General features: G+C 39.0%; 1 protein-coding gene and 1 non-coding gene across 7 annotated transcripts in view; one reads left to right on the top strand and one right to left on the bottom strand.

The window, feature by feature from the left end:
- FRMPD1 (FERM and PDZ domain containing 1) overlaps window positions 1-23,043 on the bottom strand; it is a 119,670-nt gene that overhangs the window by 38,836 nt on the left and 57,791 nt on the right. The window contains exon 1 of one of the 6 annotated variants that reach the window (XM_072959759.1): window positions 11,619-11,830. The exons of the other annotated variants lie outside the window; for them this stretch is intronic. The gene's annotated coding sequence lies outside the window, so the exon portion shown is untranslated. Of the gene's footprint in view, window positions 1-11,618; window positions 11,831-23,043 lie in introns of those variants that run through there. 6 annotated transcript variants of the gene reach the window in all.
- Window positions 7,698-7,770, top strand: TRNAS-ACU (transfer RNA serine (anticodon ACU)). Its single transcript has one exon. It is a non-coding gene; the product is annotated as a tRNA-Ser (tRNA).

Below are 23,043 nucleotides of genomic sequence, written 5' to 3'. Positions count from 1 at the left end.
TTTGTCTTTCCAGAGTTTTTGTATGTCTACACAAACAAATGCAAATATTTTATATACCCTCTTCTTAATACAAAGGACAGCACATCATACACACTCTTCTGCACCAGGCTTTCTTCTCCCTAGAATATATACCCTTGATATCTTTCCACATAAATACATAGAATGCCTCTTTATTCTGTTTGACAACTACTGAGTATTACACTAAATGAATGTACTGTAATTTAAAAAATAGTCCTCCCTTGATTGACATTTGATAGCCAATCTTTTGCTATTACAAATAATACTGCAGTGAGTTATGCAGCACATGTATCAATTCTGCATATATGCAATTATATATTTGGATAAGCTTCCAGGCATTGAATCTCTAGGTCAGAACTTCAATGCATTTGTGCTTTGAAAGATATTATCAGGTTACCAAGAAAAACAGTATATGTGTTTGAGATTAAAATTTCATAAAATAATTTATATTTTTCTATTCTAGTCTATTTCACTTCTAAAAATACTGTTCTCAATTCACCAAATTAACTTCACAGCCTAAAAAATAATGACACAAAATAAGACATGACATTGGCAAATAACCATGGATACAGAGAAAATAAAAAAGAATTATAAGAGATTATGTTGTTTAACATTACACAAACACATTTGAAAACCTGAAGGATATGGATGGGTTTCAAGGAAAATATAAGTAAGATGACCCTAGAAGATGTAGAAAATCCAAAAAGACAATTACCATAGAAGAGAAAATTATTAAACAGCTACCCCCTGCCTCAAAAAATTCCAGGTACAGATAGGTTCAAAGATAAATTCTCACAAATTTATAAGATGTAGCCCACCCAGACAATTTTTGTTTTAAATATAAACTTTTAATTTTTGAATAATTTTAGGTGTATAAAAAGGTTATAAAGATAATACAGAGAGTTCCAGTATACCGTCCATCCAGCTTTCCTTGATAGCATGTTACAAAATCATTGTACCCTTGTCAAAACTAAGAAATTAACACTGGTACAGTCATACTAGCTAAACTGCAAATTTTATTCAGATTTCATCAGTTCTTCCACTAATGCTCTTTTCTGTTCCAGGATCCAATCCAGGATATCGTGTTGCTCTTAGCCAGCTTAGTTTATTTCCCCCCAATGCTATTTCAGCTGTTCTAGAGCATAAAGAAGGAAAGCTTCCAAATTCTTTTCAGCCAGTATAACACTGATACTGATTCTGGTAAAAATAATACAGTAAAGCAGAGATACAATCTCTCTTATGAATGTCAAAATAAATATCCCAAATAAAATATTAGCAAATAGAATCTATCAGTAATCAACAGAATAACAGGGAGATCTATACTACAGTGCGCTAACCATTTTCATACAAAAATGAAAGCTGGGCACCCAAACTCATCACTTTGGAAAACTAGAGACTTAAGTTTTTCATCAAATGGCAGCCACATACAAATTAATGGGTGTAAAACATAGGCTTCAACCAAAAATAAATTCTATTTAGATCAAGGGATGTGTCAGTCTAGCTTTTTTCTATCATGGGAACAGTAGGCCTGAACACTGTCTTCAGTTCTACATGGCTCACTTTTTAAAACTATAAAAATGAGGGAGAGTAGATTTCTGGTTAAACATAGTGAACGGAAATAATGTGAATCGAAATAATAATTGCCTCTCTTTCCTAAATAAACCTTATAAATTACAGTAAAGAAATAAAAAGGGGATAAACCCATTGCATAAAGAGAAGAGAGAAGACAGTGGATGAGATATGTTGACAGTGTTTGAAAGATACAAACTGTTTTGAGGAGAGAGAACTGAGCAGAGCAAAGGAAACAGAAACCTACGTGCTTGCAGAAGGAGACTCTGACAAAAATGAGCTGATGTGCCCTATGATGGCTCAGGAATTAGAGGCAGTTGGTTCAGGAGAAAGCAGGGATGAGGCATAGGGCTGAAAACATGGAAACAGGTCTCTATAAAGCAGCAATTATATTCACAGGCCCCATCCCACTACACCTGCCCACCTAGACAACCATCCCGTCCCCATTCTCCTGGAGACAAGAGGCTTATTCTCTACAGAATCAAACAAGAGAGGCTGGAGACTTAGGGAGACTGGGTACAAAAGGATATAGGAATGAAAACAGAAGGATTAAGAAAAACTCATTTTACTAAAGGTCAAGACCTCCTTTGCCCAGTTCCCGGAATACTGGCAGTTAGGAATTTATGTGCAAAGTAAGAGTCTAGAGAATCCTTTTCTGGGGATTTAAATAGCACCTGAGAAAAGACCTTCAGATATTGAAACTTCTGGCAACTTACTTCCAGGTTATCCTGCTCTGAAATCTACTAGTCAGTGAGCCCCATCCACTGTACAAAGCTTCCAGCCATTTGTTTTTAGTGCCTCACTCTTACACATGAATGGATATTTGAGGAAAACCTGTATTATGAGAAATAGGTTAAAACAAACAGAACTCAGAAGAAACAGAGACAATGCAGGAAACAGAAGAAAAAAGTGTTACTCTATAATTCAGATTCTCAAAAAGATAATACATCCATGAAACAAGAAAAGAATTTTCTTTGAAAAAGAACAGAGAATAAGAATGAACACTCGGAAATTAAAAATAAGATAACTGGAATAAAAATTCAATTAAAACGTTGAGAAATGTAGTCAATGAACTATTACAGAAAGAGTAACCAAAAGCCAAAGATAGGGATAACAGAAAAAAGTTAGAAATGTATAGTTATCAACTCAGGAGGTCCAATATTCATCCAGCATGAGGTCTATAAAGAGAGAGCAAAGGAAATGGAGGTAAGGAAATTGTTAAATAAGTCAATAAAGTTTCCCTGAAAAACCTAAGTTTCCAGATTAAGAACATCTGCTAATTATCCAGAATAATTAATGAAAGAAGACCCACACCAAGAAATAACATCTTAAAATTTCAGAAACTAGAAACAGAATATCTTCAAAGCTTTGAGAGAAAAAAAAAAACAGATCACACACAAATAATTGAGAATAAAAATGGCATTAGAAGTCTCAGTATCAACAATGGAAGCCTGAAGACATTGAAGCCATGCTTTCAAATTTCTGAAGAAAAATAATTTTCAATCTAGAATTGTATATCAACCTAAACTACCAATCAAATAGTAGACATTTTCAAATGTTTAGGTCTCAAAACATTTACCTGTCATATACCCTTTCTCAGAATGCTACTAGTGTATGTACCCCAGCAAAATAAGGAAGTAAATAAATAAAGATGAGATCTAGGAAATTGGGGACAAAATACAGACAAGAGACAAAGAGAACATCGAGGATGACCATGAAGGAGTATAATATGCTAATGCCCGTATATAAGAACTAGGGAACCTGTACAGACTGGTGCATGAAGACACAGATCTTAGGGGAAAAACAACAGTGGATAGATTTTCTAATGTGTTTGTGCAGAAAATTTCACTGAGAAGTTTGGAAAGTATTAGCAATAAGTACATGGAAAACTAAGCAAATCAAAAACAAGGAGAATGTTGTATAAGAAAGGAAGCAAAATTATAGTTCATTATTTGGCTCAACAATGAACAATATTTACATTGCAGTAATTGTAATGTAAACACTGAAAAATGATTTCTCAAAACAGTGATATAACAATGTCAGGAGAACATGGTGAAGGAAAACTAGTGTAGTGGTACAAGAGCTAAATCCTCACCTACCAAAATAATTTGATAATGTACAAAACTAATTAATAAGTTAAGAAACAGTAACTCAAGCATATTTCTCAGAAATATGGAAGAATAAAACAGAGGAAACAGCTAGAAGAATTGAAAGTTGCTTCTAAGATAAGAAATTAGAGGCTGAGAAGGAGTGGGGCCAGGACTGCTGATTCTATTATAAGCCCTTAGTACTATTTTTTAAAACTTTTTAACTACTTTCAATTATTTAATTTAAAGAATTGGATATATGCATATAGTAAAACACACAGAAAAATATATAAGTAAAATCACCTGTAATCCTACCTGTCAGAGTTATCAATTGTTAATTTTCATTCTTTTTCTATATTATGCTATATATTTTTATTAAAATGAGATATTATACATTTCCCACTTAATATTTCATGAACAATATTCCATATTAATATTTAAGCATTTATAGCATTTAAAATTGCTATGTAGTATCATTTTCTTTGGTCATATCATAATTTATTCAATAAATCTATCATTGGATATTTGTGCTGTTTCCAAGTTTTCACTATTATAAAAGCTTTACAATGAACATCCTTATTCATGGTATATGGCTACTTCCCAGGTATTTTCTTGGGATAAATTCCTAGAAATAAAATTACTGGATTTAAGCATATGTTCATTTTTAAGAATTTGGATATGTATGATCAAATTGCTTCCAAGGTACCAATTTGCACTCATGCCAGGACAGACCTTTGTAAATACTGAACATTATCACTTAAAAAATACTTGCTAACAGAATGGAAAATGGTGCCTAATTATGATTTAAATGTTTATATTTTGAAAAATACAGAAGACAAAAATAAGTAAAATGCACATTTGCATAAATACTGTATATTATTTAAAAATATTTGCTAATGGGATGGAAAGTAGCATTATGAGGTTAAAATACATTTTTTGAAAAATACAGGAAATTAAGTAAATGTCATATATAATTCCATCACATTACAATTATATAAATTGAATATCTTTCTTGAAACATCCATTCCAGTCCCTCAGAAGTTAACAATTTAATGGGTATTCACGCTAACTTTGCCCTAAATCTACAGAGACCTATATTATTTATATTAAAATATATAGGGCAAAAAAATAGGCTTATGCTATACTCAATGGTCCGCACCTTGTATTTTCAACTGGTGAATATACCCTGGACATCTTTACACATCAGAAATCATTACAGTTTTGATTTGAAGTTATTTGATTACTTGCACATCTGAATATTTTTCATGCACTATCGCCATTTATATTTCTTTTTTTGGTACTTTCCTATTTCTGTTTTTTCCTTATCTTTCCACTAGAATGTCTACCTTCTTGTTATTTTAAAAGCTTTTATAATAAGAATTATTTAATGTCCCCTTGCCAAGGACACAAAACCACATCATATTTCTGTGGGACTTACTATGGAGTGTTAAGAATGTGGGTTCTAGTGTCTTGACAACACAGAAACTAATCACAAGGACAGGAGAATAAACATCCAGCAAAGCCCACAGGATATAGTTTCCAAATATCAATTGCCTCAGTCAGGCCCTTAACAGGAGTGAGTAGTTGCCATTTCTAAGATATGGATATTAATTTGATTTGTCCTATGTCTGAGCATCACACTCTTAGCACCTTTCTATAGGGATCTAGGATGGTAAAGCGACTTAAAATCAGGCCATATGAAGAATCATTAAAAAATCAAAGCATGTTTATTCAACAAAGACTTGGATGTGGCGTATGTGATTATGGTTTACAAACGGTCAAAAGGCCACCAGGTACAAGAGACATATGCCACATGATTTTGGGGCACAGAGCCAAGATTAATGGGGGAATGCTACAGAGAGCGAGACACCAGCTCAGGCTAAAGCTAGGCCTCCCTAGTGGTTCCTAGGGATCCAAGGATGGAATGAATTTTCTCAAGAATTAGCAAGATCCTGGTCACTGAAGGCAGTCAAGCAGAGGCTGAATGAATAACTAACACTGCATGGACATGGAAGGGACATTACAATAGAACAGAGGGACTGGATGACTTCTGCAGTTCCTTCCTTCCATGCAACCTGAGGTCTCTACTAGATCTAAGAAGCAGGCAAGATGATATTTACTGTGCTCTGTCTCAAAATTCAAAGACCCACATCCCCTGGAATAGCTGGAAATCCTGAAGTCACCACAGGACTGGAAGATACAAAATCTCTGACCACTATGTTGTTTCAGTCTCCAAATGACTGCAGAGTTGTCAGGGATCTCAAGCTCATCCATGATGACATTCCATTTCTTTCAAAGGTCATCAAACTGCTGTGGTTACTTGCGGGGAACTGTTACAAAACCTCTGCCAAATACAATTTAGCTAATTGATTTATATAAATATATATGGCTCTAATTAAAAGAATTAACTTGCATTATATATCTGGACTGTCAGTAGGCACATGTCTTCAGCCAGGGATTCCCCAAAGACCAAATAAATGACATCAACCAAGCCACTGAACCAAGCCAAGCCCTGACTCAGCAAAGCCTGAGCAGGAAAGTTTAAAGTCAAGAAAATGACCTGCTAATGTTTTTAATATTAGCCTCTGGACTTCTGGGTCAATGGAAGAAAATAAGAGCCCAGGAAATTCCCAAACATTTGAATCTTCTCTACAGTCCCATTGCCAAGAAGTCATCTTGCCTCTAATTGTTCTGTCATTCACTGTTGGACCTATCTTATTGCTAGAAAATTTCTTTACATAAAGCTGAATTCTACCTCTCCAGAGCTTTGGTCCTCCACAGTAGTGCTGCCCTCAGAGCACCGTCCCCTGCCCCACACTATCACACCATTCAGAATAAATCAGCCCTCCTTCTATATATCAGCTTTTCTGGATCTGAATATAGCAATCTTACCTCCTCTGCCCCAGACCAAACATCCTCATTTCCTTCAACAGCTCTTCATATGACAAGTTCACTTTAGATCACCCTCCTATGGGCACACACCAATTTAGCAAAATCCCTTAAAGGGCATGAATCTCGAAACAACACATTTCTGGTTGTCTGGAACAAGGTACCATGAAAGGACAAATTCTCTCAAAATATTTTGCAAGTGGAAAAGAAGACCTAAATATATCAGGGTGATAACTATCTTACAAAGTAAATAGACAAGGATATAAACCCTTCAAAAGGAATACAAGAAGTGACAATAAATTTCAGGAAACTATTAACTGCTAATGAGAAATGAAAAATATAGAAGGAGGCAGCAATGGATAGAAGAGGAACTGAAGAGCTAAAAATCACTTATACTAAATTGAAATTTGAAAATAAAACTAGATAGAAATTCAAGTGAGACTGTCATACCAAGAATCAGATTGAGGAGATTCAACTTGCAGATAATAGGAGCTAGCGGAGAAAAGAGAAAAGGAGTGCACAAAATTGTAATCAAAGAAAGAGTTAATGGTACATTTCTTGAGCTGGAAAATATGTTTCAAATATATAGTGCACAAAAAGCAATTCTCAGATATATGCCTCAAGGAAGACTCCTTACACATCAGCTCAAGTTCTTAAATGTCAAATATTAAAAAATCATCCTTAAAATCTCTTTTAAAAGAGGAAAAGAATACGATCATTTGAAAAAGAAAAGATTAGGCTCATACGTTTTGTAGCATATTATTTAGGTATAGACATAGACTCAGTTCATTATTTCTCTCTCTGAGGAAGGTAAAAGCTTTACAAGTGAAATTTTTTGGGACTCTGTTCTTGAAAGATATCACTGGGAGTCATTCTGTGATTTTTTTAAAACCTGCTAGTGAAGGTCTTCTGTTAGGTTTTGTGGGGTTTTTTCTTTCACTATTTCTTTTCTTATTATACTGTCAGCAACTTGAGCATAGAGAACCAGTCTTATCCCTTTTTATTCTCTTTCAGGACCTGTCACATAGGCTCAATAAATGTTTGTTGAATGACTGGATGAACAAAATTAAAATAAAAGTAGGAATAACATGGAAAATCAGAATAACATTCCACTTAATAAAGACAGAGCTGGGAGGAGGGTATACCTCAATGGTAGAGTGCATGCCTACTCTGCATGATGTCCTGGGTTCAATCCCCAGTACCTCCAATAAGTAAGTAAGTAAATAAATAAATCTAATTACCTCCCCCACCAAAAAAAAAAAAAGGCAAAGATAATGTGGGTTCTTAAAGATTCACAAAACCAATAAACCACTGGTACAAGTTATTATTAACAAAATGAGAAATGAGTAAAGACAAACATTGGGAAAAAAACACTACAGAGTGCTATACATGTTATACACAAGCAATTTAGCTAAGCTAAGTAATACGGATGGATTTGGTGGATTTTGGAAGGTAAATTAGGGATATATCTTTCTAGAGTCTTCCTGATAAGTCCTTTAATTTTCCTGAGCGGGTAGACTCATCGGTAACAAGGTCAGCCTCACAGAATAGTGTCTCCCAAGATCTCCATATCAACCCTTTGGTATGTATGTACATTCTTACCTGTGAAGGGATTTCGTGGGCATAGTGGAAGAAATACTCTCCATGTAGGGTATTAAAAGGAGAAGACTCTAAGACCTATACTGGAGGATGAAAATAAGTTCTCACCAATAAAACACCCTGGTAGCCTCTGGGGACCCAAGATGTTGGTCTTTCCTGGATGTGCTGAAGATATCATTTATTTAAAAAGAAATCCAATTCACCAAACACACACTCACTGAAAAAACACTCAAGTAACTTGCAAGTAACCAAGAATGAGAGATGAGTAAGATGCAGGAAAGGGTCAGCCTTCTTTCTGTTCTCTATCTGGTGGTAAGAGATGCTTGGCAAGCTGGTTAGTGTATTTGGTTCATTTATCCTATGGTATCCATGAATTACTTTTCTCTTCAGCTACCCTAAGGCTGATCAACTTCATGAAACTTAAATACTTTAACACCTTTATCCCCCAAAGCAAAGAACCAGAACCAAATAAATAAATAAATAAAGTAAACCTCTACTTGCAGAAGAAATTTAGAAAGTGATTTTTTTAACAATGTGTTTTAAAAATGCACATAGAACTCGGTGTGTTATTGTGTTTATCAAAGAATTACTTCAAACACTCTCTCAAAAATTAATAGACAATATTCTTCAACAGAGAAAAATGATGAAAGGCTACCAAGTTCTTCTAATAATGCAAAGATAGCCCTGAATTTAAAATCTGCCCAAGCTTACACTAAAAAAGGACACAAACACCAATCTCACTCATGAAATACAAAATTTCTAAATAAAATCCTAGCCAGAAAATGTTAATAATTCTTGAAGCTAGGAGATGGGTATTTAAAGTTCATTTTACTATTCTCTATACTTTTGTATACATTTAAGATTCTTCTTAACAAATTTGTTTTTTAATTTAAAAAAAATTACCTCCAGCAAAATCCAGCAATAACATATTATAAGATAGCAGTACACTATAATCAAGTTGGATTTATCCTAAGAAAGAAAAGTTCAATTTAAGGAAAACTATTAATATATTTTAGCTCATAAATAGAAAAAAATAATAAAGTAGATGATCATAAGATGCTAGAAAATACTTTGTTCTATGTAATCTAATCTTCTTGTTTTGATTTTTTTAAAGCAGAAATACTAGGCAATTCAATATTATTTTAGAAAGAAAAATAAAAGCATTCCACTTAAAAAGAAGAAAATAAAATGACAATGTTCATTACATTAGAGTCATTGGCTAGTGTGATACAACATGAAAGAGAAATGAGAAATAAATACAGCAAAGGAACTTAAACCACCAGGTCCTACAGGTGGCATGACTGCATATGGGCCTCAATTTCAAAGTATCAGAGATAATAAATAATCTGAGCAAAATTATTCAGTTGTGAAGGCTTAGGAAACCTTACAAACAATCACAAGTATTGGATTGGACTATAGGTGTAAAAGGACTCTAAACTTGTTCTGAATGGCCCTGAAGTAACAATTTATCTAAGCTCAAGAAGACAAATTTGATTCAATGTAAACACCTTTTCTCTTTAATTTTTCTTAAGGAAATTTTGAAGCATACACAAAAGTAGACAAAATAGAATCATGAACCTCTGTGCACCCGTGGAGTTAGCTTTAACATGTATCCATCTTGCCTATCTTAAATTTTCATTATCAGAGCTGTCAGAATGGCACTGGACCACCCAGGTGGAGAGAGAGCTTTTCATCACCAAGGTGTGCAAGAAATCAGAAGATACCAGCACGTCAGGGATCCTATAAGAGACAGTCGAAATTGGATGAGGATTAGATCAACATGTGCCTTCCCAGCTTGAGAGCCTATGATTTAGGAGGTGGGATGAAACCAAATTGTGCACTGGTCTGAGCCAGATCATAAACAACTTGAAAGCAGGGCTTTTTCTCTTAGTCATCTTTGTATCTCCAGTTCCCAATATAAGTAGACATTCAATAAATTCAATAATTGTTTGTTAAATGAATTAATGACAAATGAATGAACACAAAATGCAGTGGTGGAACTGCTACGTACCAGTAATAAACTATATATTTCTTATAATACCTAATCTCCAGTATTCACAAGGTCCAAGGGTATAAACCAACTTATGACACAAGAAAAAACACAAACAAGAAACCACTAATGGATATTGAAAATAAAAGTGACATGACTAGGATTATACTATGTCATTTTGGCAGCCATAGCAAACATCCAGCCTTTTAAATAATGAGAGAAATAAATTAACCAAACTAGCAAACTACCAAACAGAAATGTTAAAACTCCCTGACCCTCTTTCTTTGGCTCCTGTGACACCTGCTCCTCATTTTCCTCCAACCTCTCAGACTACACCTACTCACGTGTTCCCCTTCCCTCTGTCATGTAATTCTAGGTTCTGGTTCTCTGCTCTCTTCTCATCTAAATAAATGGTACCTATTATTTCTAAACCAGTGGTTCCCAAACTTTGTGACACATAAGAATCACCTGGGGGGCTTTTAACACTCCCAAGTCATACCCTAGACCAATTAAATCAAAATGTTTGAGGGTACAAGCCCAACATTGGTCGTTTTTAAAGACCCTCCTTGGCCCCTGACCCAGTGATTCCAAGATACAACAAAGCTTCAGGCTCACTGCTCTAAACACTCTCCACAGTTGATGTTATTTACTCCCCAAGTTTCAGCTGCTTTGAGAATCAACTGTCTTTTTAGCATCTCTACCAAAATGTCCCATAAAGCACTTGAGCCAGTTCTATCTGAAACAGAATTCACTATTTTTCTTTGCTCCACTCCTCAAATCCTTTCCTCCAAGGTAGGACATCTTGAAGGAGACTACTGTTTAACTTTGTGACTTCCCAAGTCAAAAGTCATTCTTGAGCTTCCCCACCTGTTTCATGCCCCACAGTGAGCCAGTCACCAAGTGCTATTGACTTTGCTCTCAATTAATCTCCTTAATCTCTCACCTCTTCTCCTTTCTTGGTGCTACAGCCACTGTTGAAACTTTGATCCTGTCTGAAATACTGTAATAATCTCCCAGTCAGTCTCCAGGTTTCTAGATTTACCCTCCATGAATCTATCCTCCATACAGCTGCCAAAATGATAGAACATAATTCTAATCATGTCACTTTTATTTTCACAGTCCTTCAGTGGATCCCTTCCATCTTCAGGATAACGTCTGAGCTCAAGAACTACAATAATATTAATAACACAACCACATGAACATACTACCATTTATTATGTGCCAGGCACTGTTATTTAATGCTTACTACAATCTTCACTTATAAAAAAGAAACCAAGGCATGAAGAAGTTAAGTAATTTGGCCAAAAGCAAATAGCAAGGAAGTGGCAGAACTGGAATTCCAAATCAGATTAGCTTGTTCGTCTCTGGAGCTGGACCCAACCGCCCATCCCACTGCCTCCCTCCTGGCCTTGGAGCAGCAGTCAAAGCCTTCTGAGATGTGGCCCCTGCCTCCCTGTCTGTCTCACCTCCCTCACACTGTACACTTCATCAGAACTGAAATACCACTGTCCTCCAGGCAGACTTCTCACACTGTCATATCTTCTGAAGATGCTGTTTCCTCTGTTGAGTCCACATGCCCTGTCACCCACCAAATTCCTACTTGCACTTGAATGAGTGGGCACAGCAGTACACTGGATGAGTACAAACACTTCTCTCTCCAGCTTGTTTTCTTGTCTGTAAGAACAATTACAATGATCCCTGACCAGCTATGTTCCACGGTTGGTTAAAGGTTTACATTCCATTATGTTGTGACAATTCTTTGAACACTCTAAAGTTCTATGCAAATGTGCCCAAGAGAAACCTCTTTTTCTGAGGTAAAGCTCAGTTGTATGACCAAACCTATCTGAGATAAAAGTTTGAAGTATATCTCAGCCATAAAAAAAGAATGAAGTCCTGATACACTCTACACATGGATGAACCTTGAACACATTATACAGACTGGAAGAAGCCAGACACAAAAGGCCATGTATTATATGATTCCATTTATATGAAATGCCCAGAATGGGCAAATCCACAGAGACAGAATATTGATCAGTGGTTGCCAGCGGCTGTCGAAAAGGGAAAAGGAGGATATTCTAATGGATAAGGGGTGTATTTTGGGAGTGATAAATGTTCTGGAATTAGACAGTGGTGATGGTTGCATAACCTTGTGAATATACAAAAACCCACTGAATTATACACTTTAGAAGAGTGAATTTTATGGTACATGAGTTATATCTCAATTTTTTTTAAAAAAGAAGTTTCTCTCTGGCACCCAGCTTCACCCTTCTGTCCCCTTTCCCTTGGTGGTTAAGTGGTACCCCAACTCCCATAAGGAATCAATCTTTCCTCTTACCCTTCCCCCCTACTCTTTCTTAGTAAAACCAAGAACACTGGTTTCCTAAAAACATCAGAAGCATCTGGAGGGCTGGTTAAAACACAAATTCTTGGGGCCCCAGCGTTTCTGATTCAGTAAGTCTAGAGTAGGGCCCAAAAATCTGCATTTGTAACATCCCTCTAGATAAAACCCAGGGAATCTCAAAAAAGCACTGAACTAAAAGTCAAAAGACCTGGATTCTCTTCCTGACTTTCACTCTAATTAAGCCTGGAATTGCACAAGTCATCAAACCTCTGGTTATCTCTTTTATCTTAACATTGAACTTCTCTAAGAATCTGCCAGTTCTAAAACTGTATTATCTCATCAGTTCCCTCCTTAAATCCTCCAAGGGCTTCCCATCCCTAATTTCCAACTTCTGCCCAGATGTCCAACTCAATCTCCTACCACTGCTCTCCTGACAAATTTGGAGAAGGAAGGAAACTAACATATATTTAACCTTTAGCATGTCATTTACTCCTCATGACAGCCCGTGTGGTGAGAATCCATAACTCCATTTTGAGGACAAGGAAGCTGTCTTGAAGAGGTTGAAGAACTTCCTTAAATACTACTCAGCCATAAAAAAGAATAAAATAATGCCATTTGCAGCAACACGGATGCACCTGGAGATTGTTATACAAAGTGAAGTAAGCCAGAAAGAGAAAGAAAAATACCACATGATATCACTTATATGTGGAATCTTTTTAAAAAAGTTGACAAAGATGAACTTATTTACAAAACAGAAATAGACTCACAGACAAAGAAAACAAACTTGTAGTTACCGTGGGGGAAAGGGGATGGGAAGGGATTAATTGGGAGTTTGAGATTTGCAGATACTAACTACTATATATAGAATAAATAAACGAGTTTCTATTGTATAGCACAGGGAATTATATCCAATATCTTGTAGTTACCTATAATGAAAAAGGATATGAAAACGAATACATGTATGTACATGTATGACTGAAACATTATGCTGTACACCAGAAATTGACACAACATTGTAAACTGACTATAATTCAATAAAAAAAAAAAAAGAACTTCCTTAAAGTGGCTGAAGGGACCCAAGGCCTCATCTTCCTTCAATCATGTAGTTCTCTGTTCCAACATTCTCCATCCCTCTAAACAGCCCTAGGTAGCCCCTCCTGTGCATTTGCTCATGATCTCCTCACTCCCTGAGCCTTACTCAAATCCTATCTAACCTTCAAAACCCAGCTCCAGCTCCACTACGTCCAGGATGGATTCCCGGCTACCAGTCCCCCCAGTCGCTGAGTTGTGTTGTGTCTTACTCCTCTATCCAGCCCATGACCTCCTTGTCTATGTTCTTTTTCAGGGGGGCAGGAGAGGGAGGTAATTAGGTTATTTATTTGTTTATTTTTATTATTTTATTTTTAGAGGAGGTACTGGGGATTGAACCCAGGACCTTCGGCATGCTAAGCATGTGCTCTGCCACTTGAGCTATACCCTCCCCTCTCCTTGTTTATGTTCTTGTCTTGTGTTTCCTAACTCCATACGGATTCATGTCTTGTATTTTGCTCCCTAGATTGTAAACTCCTTGAAAGCAGGAGAAAGGTGTCCTGTTTCCTTACAATCCCTGCAGGGTCCAGCAGAATGCCTTCAGCTCAACTGACATTTGCTGAATTAATAATGGCAGGTAATGGATGTCTGAAATGCTATGGTAAGCTCAGAACAGTAGAGCAATAAGCAGCTTTAATTCTAGAAGTTCTAAGCCAAAAGAAAAAGGTATTTGCAAATATTTTAGGGAAACTCATTTTTATGTTTCTATGTCAATCATTTGATGTTGCCTCGTTTCATTACAGGGATCATAGCTCAGTGAGAGATCATGGGCTCGTGCCTCACACCTGCGTTACTTTTCTAAAAGGAATTCAGATTAAGATGATGCTTTATCAGAAAAATGACAGCTCTGAGGAAGTGAGAAAGGCAGGGGGATCGTGTCAGCAAATTGCCAGACCACCACACCTGTTACATACACAGTCTGCATCAACAGAGTTCTATGGTATGTTGCTTCCTATTTTACCTTCATCCTAAATGATAATATTCATTAAATGACAGGTCTGATCATACTAGATATGATTTTTTCCTGGGACATATTAAAATAAATGTACAACTATTTAAAGAAAAATGTTTGTTCACATATCACCTAAAACTATCTTGGGTGCCACATGGTACAAAAACAAGCCTTTGGAAAACATGGGTTCAGGGCATGGCCATGCCACTCAAGATTTCATGTCTGCCTAACAGGATTAGACATCTCTCAGGAAGGGCACAGCTTCTTATCTAGCTCAGTGCAGATGGCCACTTACGTGGCCCTCTGGGAGCGACAAGGCGGCAGCAGGAACAGTCAGCACGAGGGGGGCCCAGGCTGCGCCTTTCTCTTGCTAGTGATCTGAGGGCTCAGGAGCCCAGGCCACCCCAAGCAGGAGACTGTAAACTGGTCACACAAGACATCTGCTTTATCTACTTTATGGACAGTGAGCACAGGAGAGAACATGGGGAAAAGCTGACACTAACAATGATGCTATCTGCACGGCCTCTCCTCACCACGGCTATGCTTGAAGGGGCCCTGTAGGCACCCTCATAGGTGGATGGCAAAATGACATTGCTGAGTTGGCTGTGGCCACTGAGCCTCTTGGCTCCACCCTGGGCAGGAACAGAAGCACTGGACAGGGAGACAGGAGACAGTCAGGTTCCTACTTTGCTACCAGCAGGACACATGACCTAAGTCACGAACATTCCCTCTCTGAGTCTCAATTTCCCTGCTTATAAAGTTACGGGCCAAGCATGGATGTACCTTGAAAACACTGTGCCAAGTGAAAGAAGCCAGTCACCGAGGATGACATTTATTACATGGTTCCATCCATAAGAAAGTATAGGAGAGGCAAATCTATGGTGACAGAAAGGAATTAGTGCTTGCTGAGGTTGGCTGACTCAGGGAAAGAGGAATATAGCAAGACAGACAAAACTGATTACCTTCATGAAGCTAACATTCTAGTGGAAACTCTCACTAGACAAGACATGACAAACATAACAAAGGAAATTAATTAATAATGTTAAAAACTGCTAAGTGCTAGGGAGAAAAGAGAGAATTAGAGTATCAGTGCCATGAGCTAGAAGTCAGGAGTCAGACTGAAGTTCATTCACTGTGAGATCTGGTTACAGGCTCTGCCACTCATATCTCCAGGAGGCCACCAAGTCCCTTTCTTTCTTTTCAATTCTCTAAGTCAAATTTCTCATCAAGCTCTTGGTTGTGACTCACCTGCACGGACATCACCATGGCTCCTGTTTCCCTTTCTTCCTCTCTGACTCAATGCTAGCATCCACACGCATTCAAGAAACACTTACTGACCAGCAACAATGTGCCAGGTCGGGGGCTGAAGGGGACACTGAGACAAGCAAGCACAGTTCTCACCCTCAAGAAGTCTGTAATTCACCAGGAGAATCAGAGCTATAAACACCTAATTGTAATTCGGAGCAGAATGGAAGTAGCCATCTGCTGGAGAGACACAAGCAAAGTTTGCAAGGGTTTTGCACTGTCCATTGCAGTTTTCAAAGCACTCTCATGGTATGGATGATCTCAGGTCACATCCTGATCCCCTCCTTCCGTGCTCTGACTGCAATGCTGGGCTCAAGGCTCTTCTCCAGTGACCTCTCATGTCAAGTGCACAAGCCTGGACATGACCTGGCACCAATCTCAACTCTCACTAACCATGTACTAACCACACATCTTTAGACAGGTACCTTAGCCTCCCTGAACCTGTGGTCTGTGAAGTGGGCCGACTTTACCTACCTCCCAGTAAATTAGATAATATATATGCACGGCACTAAGAAAGTCCTCAACAGAGGTAGTTATGATAATGTTGTTGTTAATTTCAGGTTATCCTTTTGTCTATATTGTTACTTATCTGTTTCACTCATGTCTTTTTTGCTCTCCTAACATAATTCCTGGACAGTATTTCTCTCCAACTGCCCTCGGTCCTAACTACTGGGCAACACATTACTGAATAAATGAATCAATCAAATGGAATTGGAACAGGAAAGAGAAAAATGGCACAGATAACTTGGGCTTCTGGTTTGGATGGCTGGAGAGGGTGGTCCTTTTCATCGAAGGAGAAAACACTGGGAGAAGAGCATGTTTGAGAGGAAAGATAAAGAGTTTGGCTGGGACCAGGTGAATATGAGGTGCTTGAGGAATGAACATTCATGAGTATGTCCATTAGATAGGTGGAGCTGAAAATAAAAGGTCAACAGTCAGGTTGAAACCATAAGAACGAATGATTATCCTGAGAGAAGCTGCATGTCAAAATCACTGAGATACTTTAAATAACATCAGTGCCCAGGCTCCATCTACTCAAAGATGCTGATTTAACTGGTCTACGGTGGGGCCTGGGCAGGGTTTGTTAAAGGAGTCCCTGTAATTGTAACATACAGTGAGAGTTAAGCAACAACAGGGTAGGATAAGTTGAGCTAGAAAAGGAATGAACAATCCTGGGTGGCGCTATCATTTCAGGGGCTGAAGACTCAGGGGTGCCATGAAGGAAACTGAGCAGAAATAGTCAGAGAAGCCTAAGAGCAATCAGAGGAGCCTAGGGAGAAGAAAGATTCAAAACGGGCTGTGTAAACAGTTTGGTGATTTTTCAGTAAGTTCAACTTAGAATTACCATTAACTCAGCGATTCCACTCCCAGGTATGCACCCAAAAGAGCTGAAAGTAGATGTTCAAACAAAAGCTTATACACAGATGTTCATAGCAACACTATGTACAACATCCAAAATATGGAAACAATCTGACAGTTCACCACTGGATGAATCAAGAAACAAACTGTGGTATATCCATACAATGGAATATTATTCAGACATGAAAAAGAATAAAATACTGACACATACTACAACATGGATAAGCCTCAAAAACATTATGCTAAGTGAAAGAAGACAGACACAAAAGGTCACATGTTGTATGATTCCATTTATATGAAATATCCAGAATAGGTAAGTCTGTAGAGACAGAAAACAAATTAGTGGTTGCCAGGGGCTTACGGGAGGAGGGAATAGGTTATATTTGTTTGATGGGTACAGGGCTTCCTTTTGGGGTGATGAAAATTCTGAAACTAGATAGTAGTAATGGTAGCACAACATTCTGAATATACCTAATGCCACTGAATTGTGCACTTAAAAATGACTTTTTTTAAGGTAAATGTTATATTCTATATATTTTGCCCCCCAGCACACACACACTAACCATTTCAAATACAGTCAAGATGGCCAAAAGATCCATCCTGAAAAGGGGCCAAAGACTTGGCTATTGGGACCTTCATGATAACACATTCTCCCTGGGGCCACCTGCTGCTACACAATATCCAGGTGCTGGACTGGAAGCCCATTAGGGCCTTTCCAGCTCAGAGATAATATGATCCTGAAGCCTTTAGTACCCCCATGACATTCAACGTGAAGTTCTTTCCCTCTCCATGGACTTGTTGGTTATTACAAATGCCTTGAACCTGCTAAGAACCTTTTGACAACCATCTGGATATGATTCAACAAAATTGTGGAATGTAGGTTCAATGGCTAGGTTTGTTATTTTTACTATCAAATGAGCCATCAAATGTCATCACATGTCAACTAATTTTCAGTAGCATCTGGGCATGTTTGATACCACAGGACCAAAAACAAAACCCACAGCAAGTACAGTGCTTGGGAAGTTCAGACCGACCGAGGACTCCCAGAACTGCTCAAATGAAGCAGCCTGTCACCCTGATGGACTGAGATTTGGCTCCATATGTCTGTGTCTCGGGAAGGAAGGCAGCATTCCAAATCTGTCATGCTAAAAATGAAACAAAACAAACAAACAAAAAATAAGTAACAATCACAACTACAGCACAAGAAACTAGGAATGGCTTCCAAAGCTGGGCCCAAGACATGCTTCTACAGAGCTCCTTCCCCATGACCTATGACATCAGGCTCTGTCCTGGCCAGAGAGATCTTGAGGTCTTCTCTAAAAGTCTCCACCCTTCCCATAGACTTGATACTGGCCATGAGCTTGTGGGCCCCCAAGTCCTTGCATTTCTCAAGTCTAGTTCCTGGGTCTTCAGATTTCTGCAGCCATTTCAGACCAAGGGATTTGGTCCAAAAATCAATGCCTTTCACTCAGTTCATATCAAGCACCCTCTTTCTGCTTGACCCTGTGCTGGCTGTGGTAGAGACTGAGGTTAGTCAGACACAGCCCCTGCCCTTGGAGAGTGCATTGTGCTATAGAGAGGATAAGACACCTAGATAAATAACTCCTGACCAATGTGAGGCAGAGCGTGGGGCCCATGAGAGAGAGATGTCTAACTGCTCCAGGGAGTCTACAAAAGGGCTCCTACCAACCAGCGGGGCAGTGTGTGTCTCGCTCATCTCTGCAGGGGGCTTGGGAACAGCTGATGGCTTGTCAGACAGCCAAGAACACCAGGTGCCACCTGCCAATCAGAACCCTGTACAAGGGTTCAAGCCAATGGGCCACTCTGACCATTTAATTAAGCCCTGATTAAGCACTCTGTCCAGAAACCTTCTCTCGCTCCTGTAGAATTGCCTGGTTTACAGCACACGATTCAGGGAATCGGGTCAGCTGTTTGGAGATGGCAGTCATTAGGAGTGGTGCCAACAACTGTGAATGGATGCCAAATTGATTCAGAGATCACTGAAGACAACGGTGGGGCCCAGAAACCTAGAAACTCAGCCCAAATTAAGGTTCTGCCCCTGACCTCAGTAAAGTGTCCAGTTTGGGCCACCTCACTTGAAAAGGACATAGAGACCATCCTGGCTGGGAGCTTTGCCTGAGGGGAGAAGGATGCTCAGTGAGGCACTATCTCTAAGGAAGAAAAACAAAACAGCTGACAACAGAGATTGGGTAAGTTATAGCACATCCTCTTTCTTGAATCCTTAAAAAGTACTAACCAGAAACCATGTAACATTCCAGGAAAAGCGATCGTTTTGATGTAAGGTGTAAACTCTAGGCTATAAAGCCATATCTTTGCTTTGGATACAGCAGTGAAAGTGAAGCTGGGCAGAGGCAGGCAGGAGACAAAACAGCAAGTTTGAGTTGATGGATGCTGGGTTTGGGTTATAAACTTCTTTTCTGTTTCAATTTGAATTCCGATTATTACTGTTTGTGCACAATGATACCTCATTAAGGATCAGAGAGACAATTTCTGAGAAGAGATTCAAAGCTCTGAGGGATGGAACAAAGGTTTCCTGGGAAGGGGCAACTTGGCAACCAAACACCTAAGCGTCAGCAGGGGCCCACCTCATTTTGTCCCCGCGCTGCCCTCTGTGGGACCTTCAGCAAGCCCTTTTTTCTTCCAGGACCTCCATTTCCACCTCTAGATCTAGAGGGATTCTAAGGCCCCTGCCATCTCTGGTTCTGTGATTCTCTCTGGCAGAGAGATCAGAGGTCTGAAGTCCTCCCACATGGCAGACACCGGGAAACAGCCCACACTGGGGCCCCTCTGGCATGGACATCATAGGCACCATTAGCCCCCCACTCCCAATTTCCCAAGCCCAGAACCCAGCATCCATCTGATGGTCTCTGTACTCTCCCACCAAACCCAGCCACCTTCCAACCCCTGTTGATGTGACCACCTAACTGTCCCTCTGAAGTCTCCACTTCTTTCCACCCCCACTAGCATCATGCATGCTCAGGCCCATTGCCATCGCACATGCTCAGGCTCACATGCTAGCTTACGTGGATCACATGGCATCTGCTGCCGCCACTTCAGTCTTGCTCTCCTTCCCATCCATTTTCCACACCACAGAGAAATCTCTTTCTAAAATCTAAATCTGCCCTTGTCACTCCCCTGCATAAAACTCTGTAATGTCACCCCATAACTTTTAGGATGATTTATTAGGATCTGTTGTGTAAGCTCTGGAGCCAGCCCTCCTGGGCTCATAGTGCAGCTCTGTTACTTACTAGGTCTGTGACTGTGAGCCAGTTACTTAACTACTGGGTGTCTCAGTTTCCCGACTGGTAAAATGCAGGTAACTATAGTACCTGCCTCACAAGACTGTTGTGAGGATTAATTAGTTAATGCATGTAAGCAGCTTAGAACAGTGCCCGGCATATGATAAGGACTCCATAAATGGCAGCTGCTGTTTTTATAGATTTATAATTTTTACAGAACTTCAGGGCCTTACCCGTTCAAGGCCCCACCCAGCTCTCCAGCCACTTAACTTCCCTCTGTCCCACTGCTCTCCACCTCCCAGGGAGTCCAGCCCTACCAGCCTCTCCCACTTTGCTCTTGCCGCTGAGCCTTTGCACACGTCACTTCATTGCCAGGTACGCACTTCCCACTCCTGGTTTGTCTGGTTGATTTTTTTAAGAACAGCTTTATTGAGATGTAATTCACATACCATAAAATTCATCCACTTGAAGCGTACGAGTCAGTAGTTTTTGTAGATTCAGGGAGTTGTGCAACCATCACCACAACCAATTTTACAGCATTTTCATCATCCCCAAAAGGAACCCCATACCCACTAGCAGTTACTCCTCATTTTCCCCTCAACAATCCCTCCCCAGCCCTAGGCAACCACTGGTCTACCCCAGTTGATTTTTTTTTAGGTCTCAATTTACACCCTACTTATTAAGTTTTCTCTGACCTCCAACTCTGGGTTGGGTATTTCCATATGTCCATAGTTTCCCTCTCTCAGAACTGTGTATTTATATATATCTCCCTTGCTAGAACATAAGTTCCATGTGAGCCTGGCCATGGTTGTCTGAGTGACTATGATTCTCCAGGGCTTAACAGATATTCAGTAAATATTGGTTGAATGATTGAAACTGATGGTACGAACCAGCCAAAGCCCAGGCCCTCTAAAGATAGCCCTACTGGAAAAAATCAACAGTAACAGAGTCTTCTCAAAACTACAAGCACTAGAAGTAACAACACATTAAACATTTATGACATTCAAGTTTCCTACAAGTATTCCCACTAGAGCCACCAGTAGAAATAGGCAGATCCTTGTAAAATGAGTTTGGCTCAGGTGCTTTAACAAAGTAAATCCATGAGTGAGAGGGAAAACAGCTTTGGAGTCTGAGTAAGAAGAAGCAAGAAAGACCCACAATTTAGGACTTCAATTTACTGAATTTATGTGACCTGGCATTACCAGGTCATAACTGAGTAAAATGAATACAAACACTCTTCTGTTTAAAAGAAAATGTTAGTCAAGAAAACCAAGAAGGAAGGAAGGAGTTCTGGAAGTTTTCTATAAAGCCATTCTGTTAAGCAATTTCTATTTTCTTGCACATTCCTCATTATAAAATTAGAGCTGTGTTCCCTTGGACAGTAATCTATGCTCTGGAAGCTTATTTCAAAATCCAATGACCATCAAAAGAAAAGCAATTACTTCCTAAATAAACATTAAGATGATTTTTCTCATATATCAACATACTGCTGCCGAACAGTTACAACATAAAAACAAAAGCCTCCCCTACTCCGTCTCACACACTTCAATCTACTTCATACACTGGTGGCAGATTAATCTTACTAAAAGTACAGCTCTGGTCACACCTTGCCCTCATTCAAAACCCTTCAGTGGTTCCCCATTGCCTTCAGGATAGAGAACAAACTCTAAGTTGGTGTTTGAAGATCCTTCTCTTTTTGGCACTGACCTACTTGTATGACCTCATTTCCTCCTAATCACCTTCAAATAACCCCTGATCCAAACAGAATGCACTGAGAGACCCTGCCATGCCTTTATCTTTTTTCTACCTCTGCCTAGAATGTTCTTTACCAACCCCCAAACTCCCCATGTCAAAAGCCTGCTTACTTTTAACAGTCACTCAAATGCTCCTTCCTCCATGAAGTCTTCGTTGATGTTCTCCTGCGTAACACGTGCTCTCTACCACCTCTAGGCTTCCACAGCCCTTTTATTAGAGATGATCCTCATGTTATTTATCCATGGCTGGCTTATATTACAGTTGTTTCTAAACATAGTCTTTACTTCCTGATAAACTATAAACTCAAATACCTTTTCCCCTCACACTTGACATATGCCATGCAAATAGAAGGTACTGAAATACTTGCTGAATGAATGAATAAAATTACAAATGATAGAAAACATAGCACAATACAGTCAGCAGCAGTCTAATTTATCACTGTCCTTAGAGAGGGAGCAAGTCTTGAAACTTAAGAAATATACCTCAGTGGTTGGAATGTTTTGTCTATCTGCAAACCTATTTCTATTGAAATCCCCTATTTACTTTTATTATTTGTCCACAGATATTTCACTCCTGCTAGATGTGTGTGTGTGTGTGTGTGTGTGTGTGATGTATGTGATGATGTGAGGAAGCAAAGTAGAGTGAAGAAAGGAAATTATTATTAAAAATTGGCAAAAGAGAAGCTCTTTCTGTGGTAGAGAAAGCTCAAAATCTACAAAAGAGCCAAAGCGTGTCACTGCACTGGCTGTCAAACACAGGTATGGGGGGTATGACTTAAGCCCTGTCAGGCAGGGGTTCTCTGACTTCACTGACTATGGGATCACGAGAAG

The sequence above is a fragment of the Vicugna pacos genome, chromosome 4, assembly GCF_048564905.1.
Source record: "Vicugna pacos chromosome 4, VicPac4, whole genome shotgun sequence".
Classification (NCBI taxonomy): Eukaryota; Metazoa; Chordata; class Mammalia; order Artiodactyla; family Camelidae; genus Vicugna; species Vicugna pacos.
Note: the sequence above shows the minus strand (reverse complement) of the source record. Positions and strands in the feature narration are given on the sequence as shown.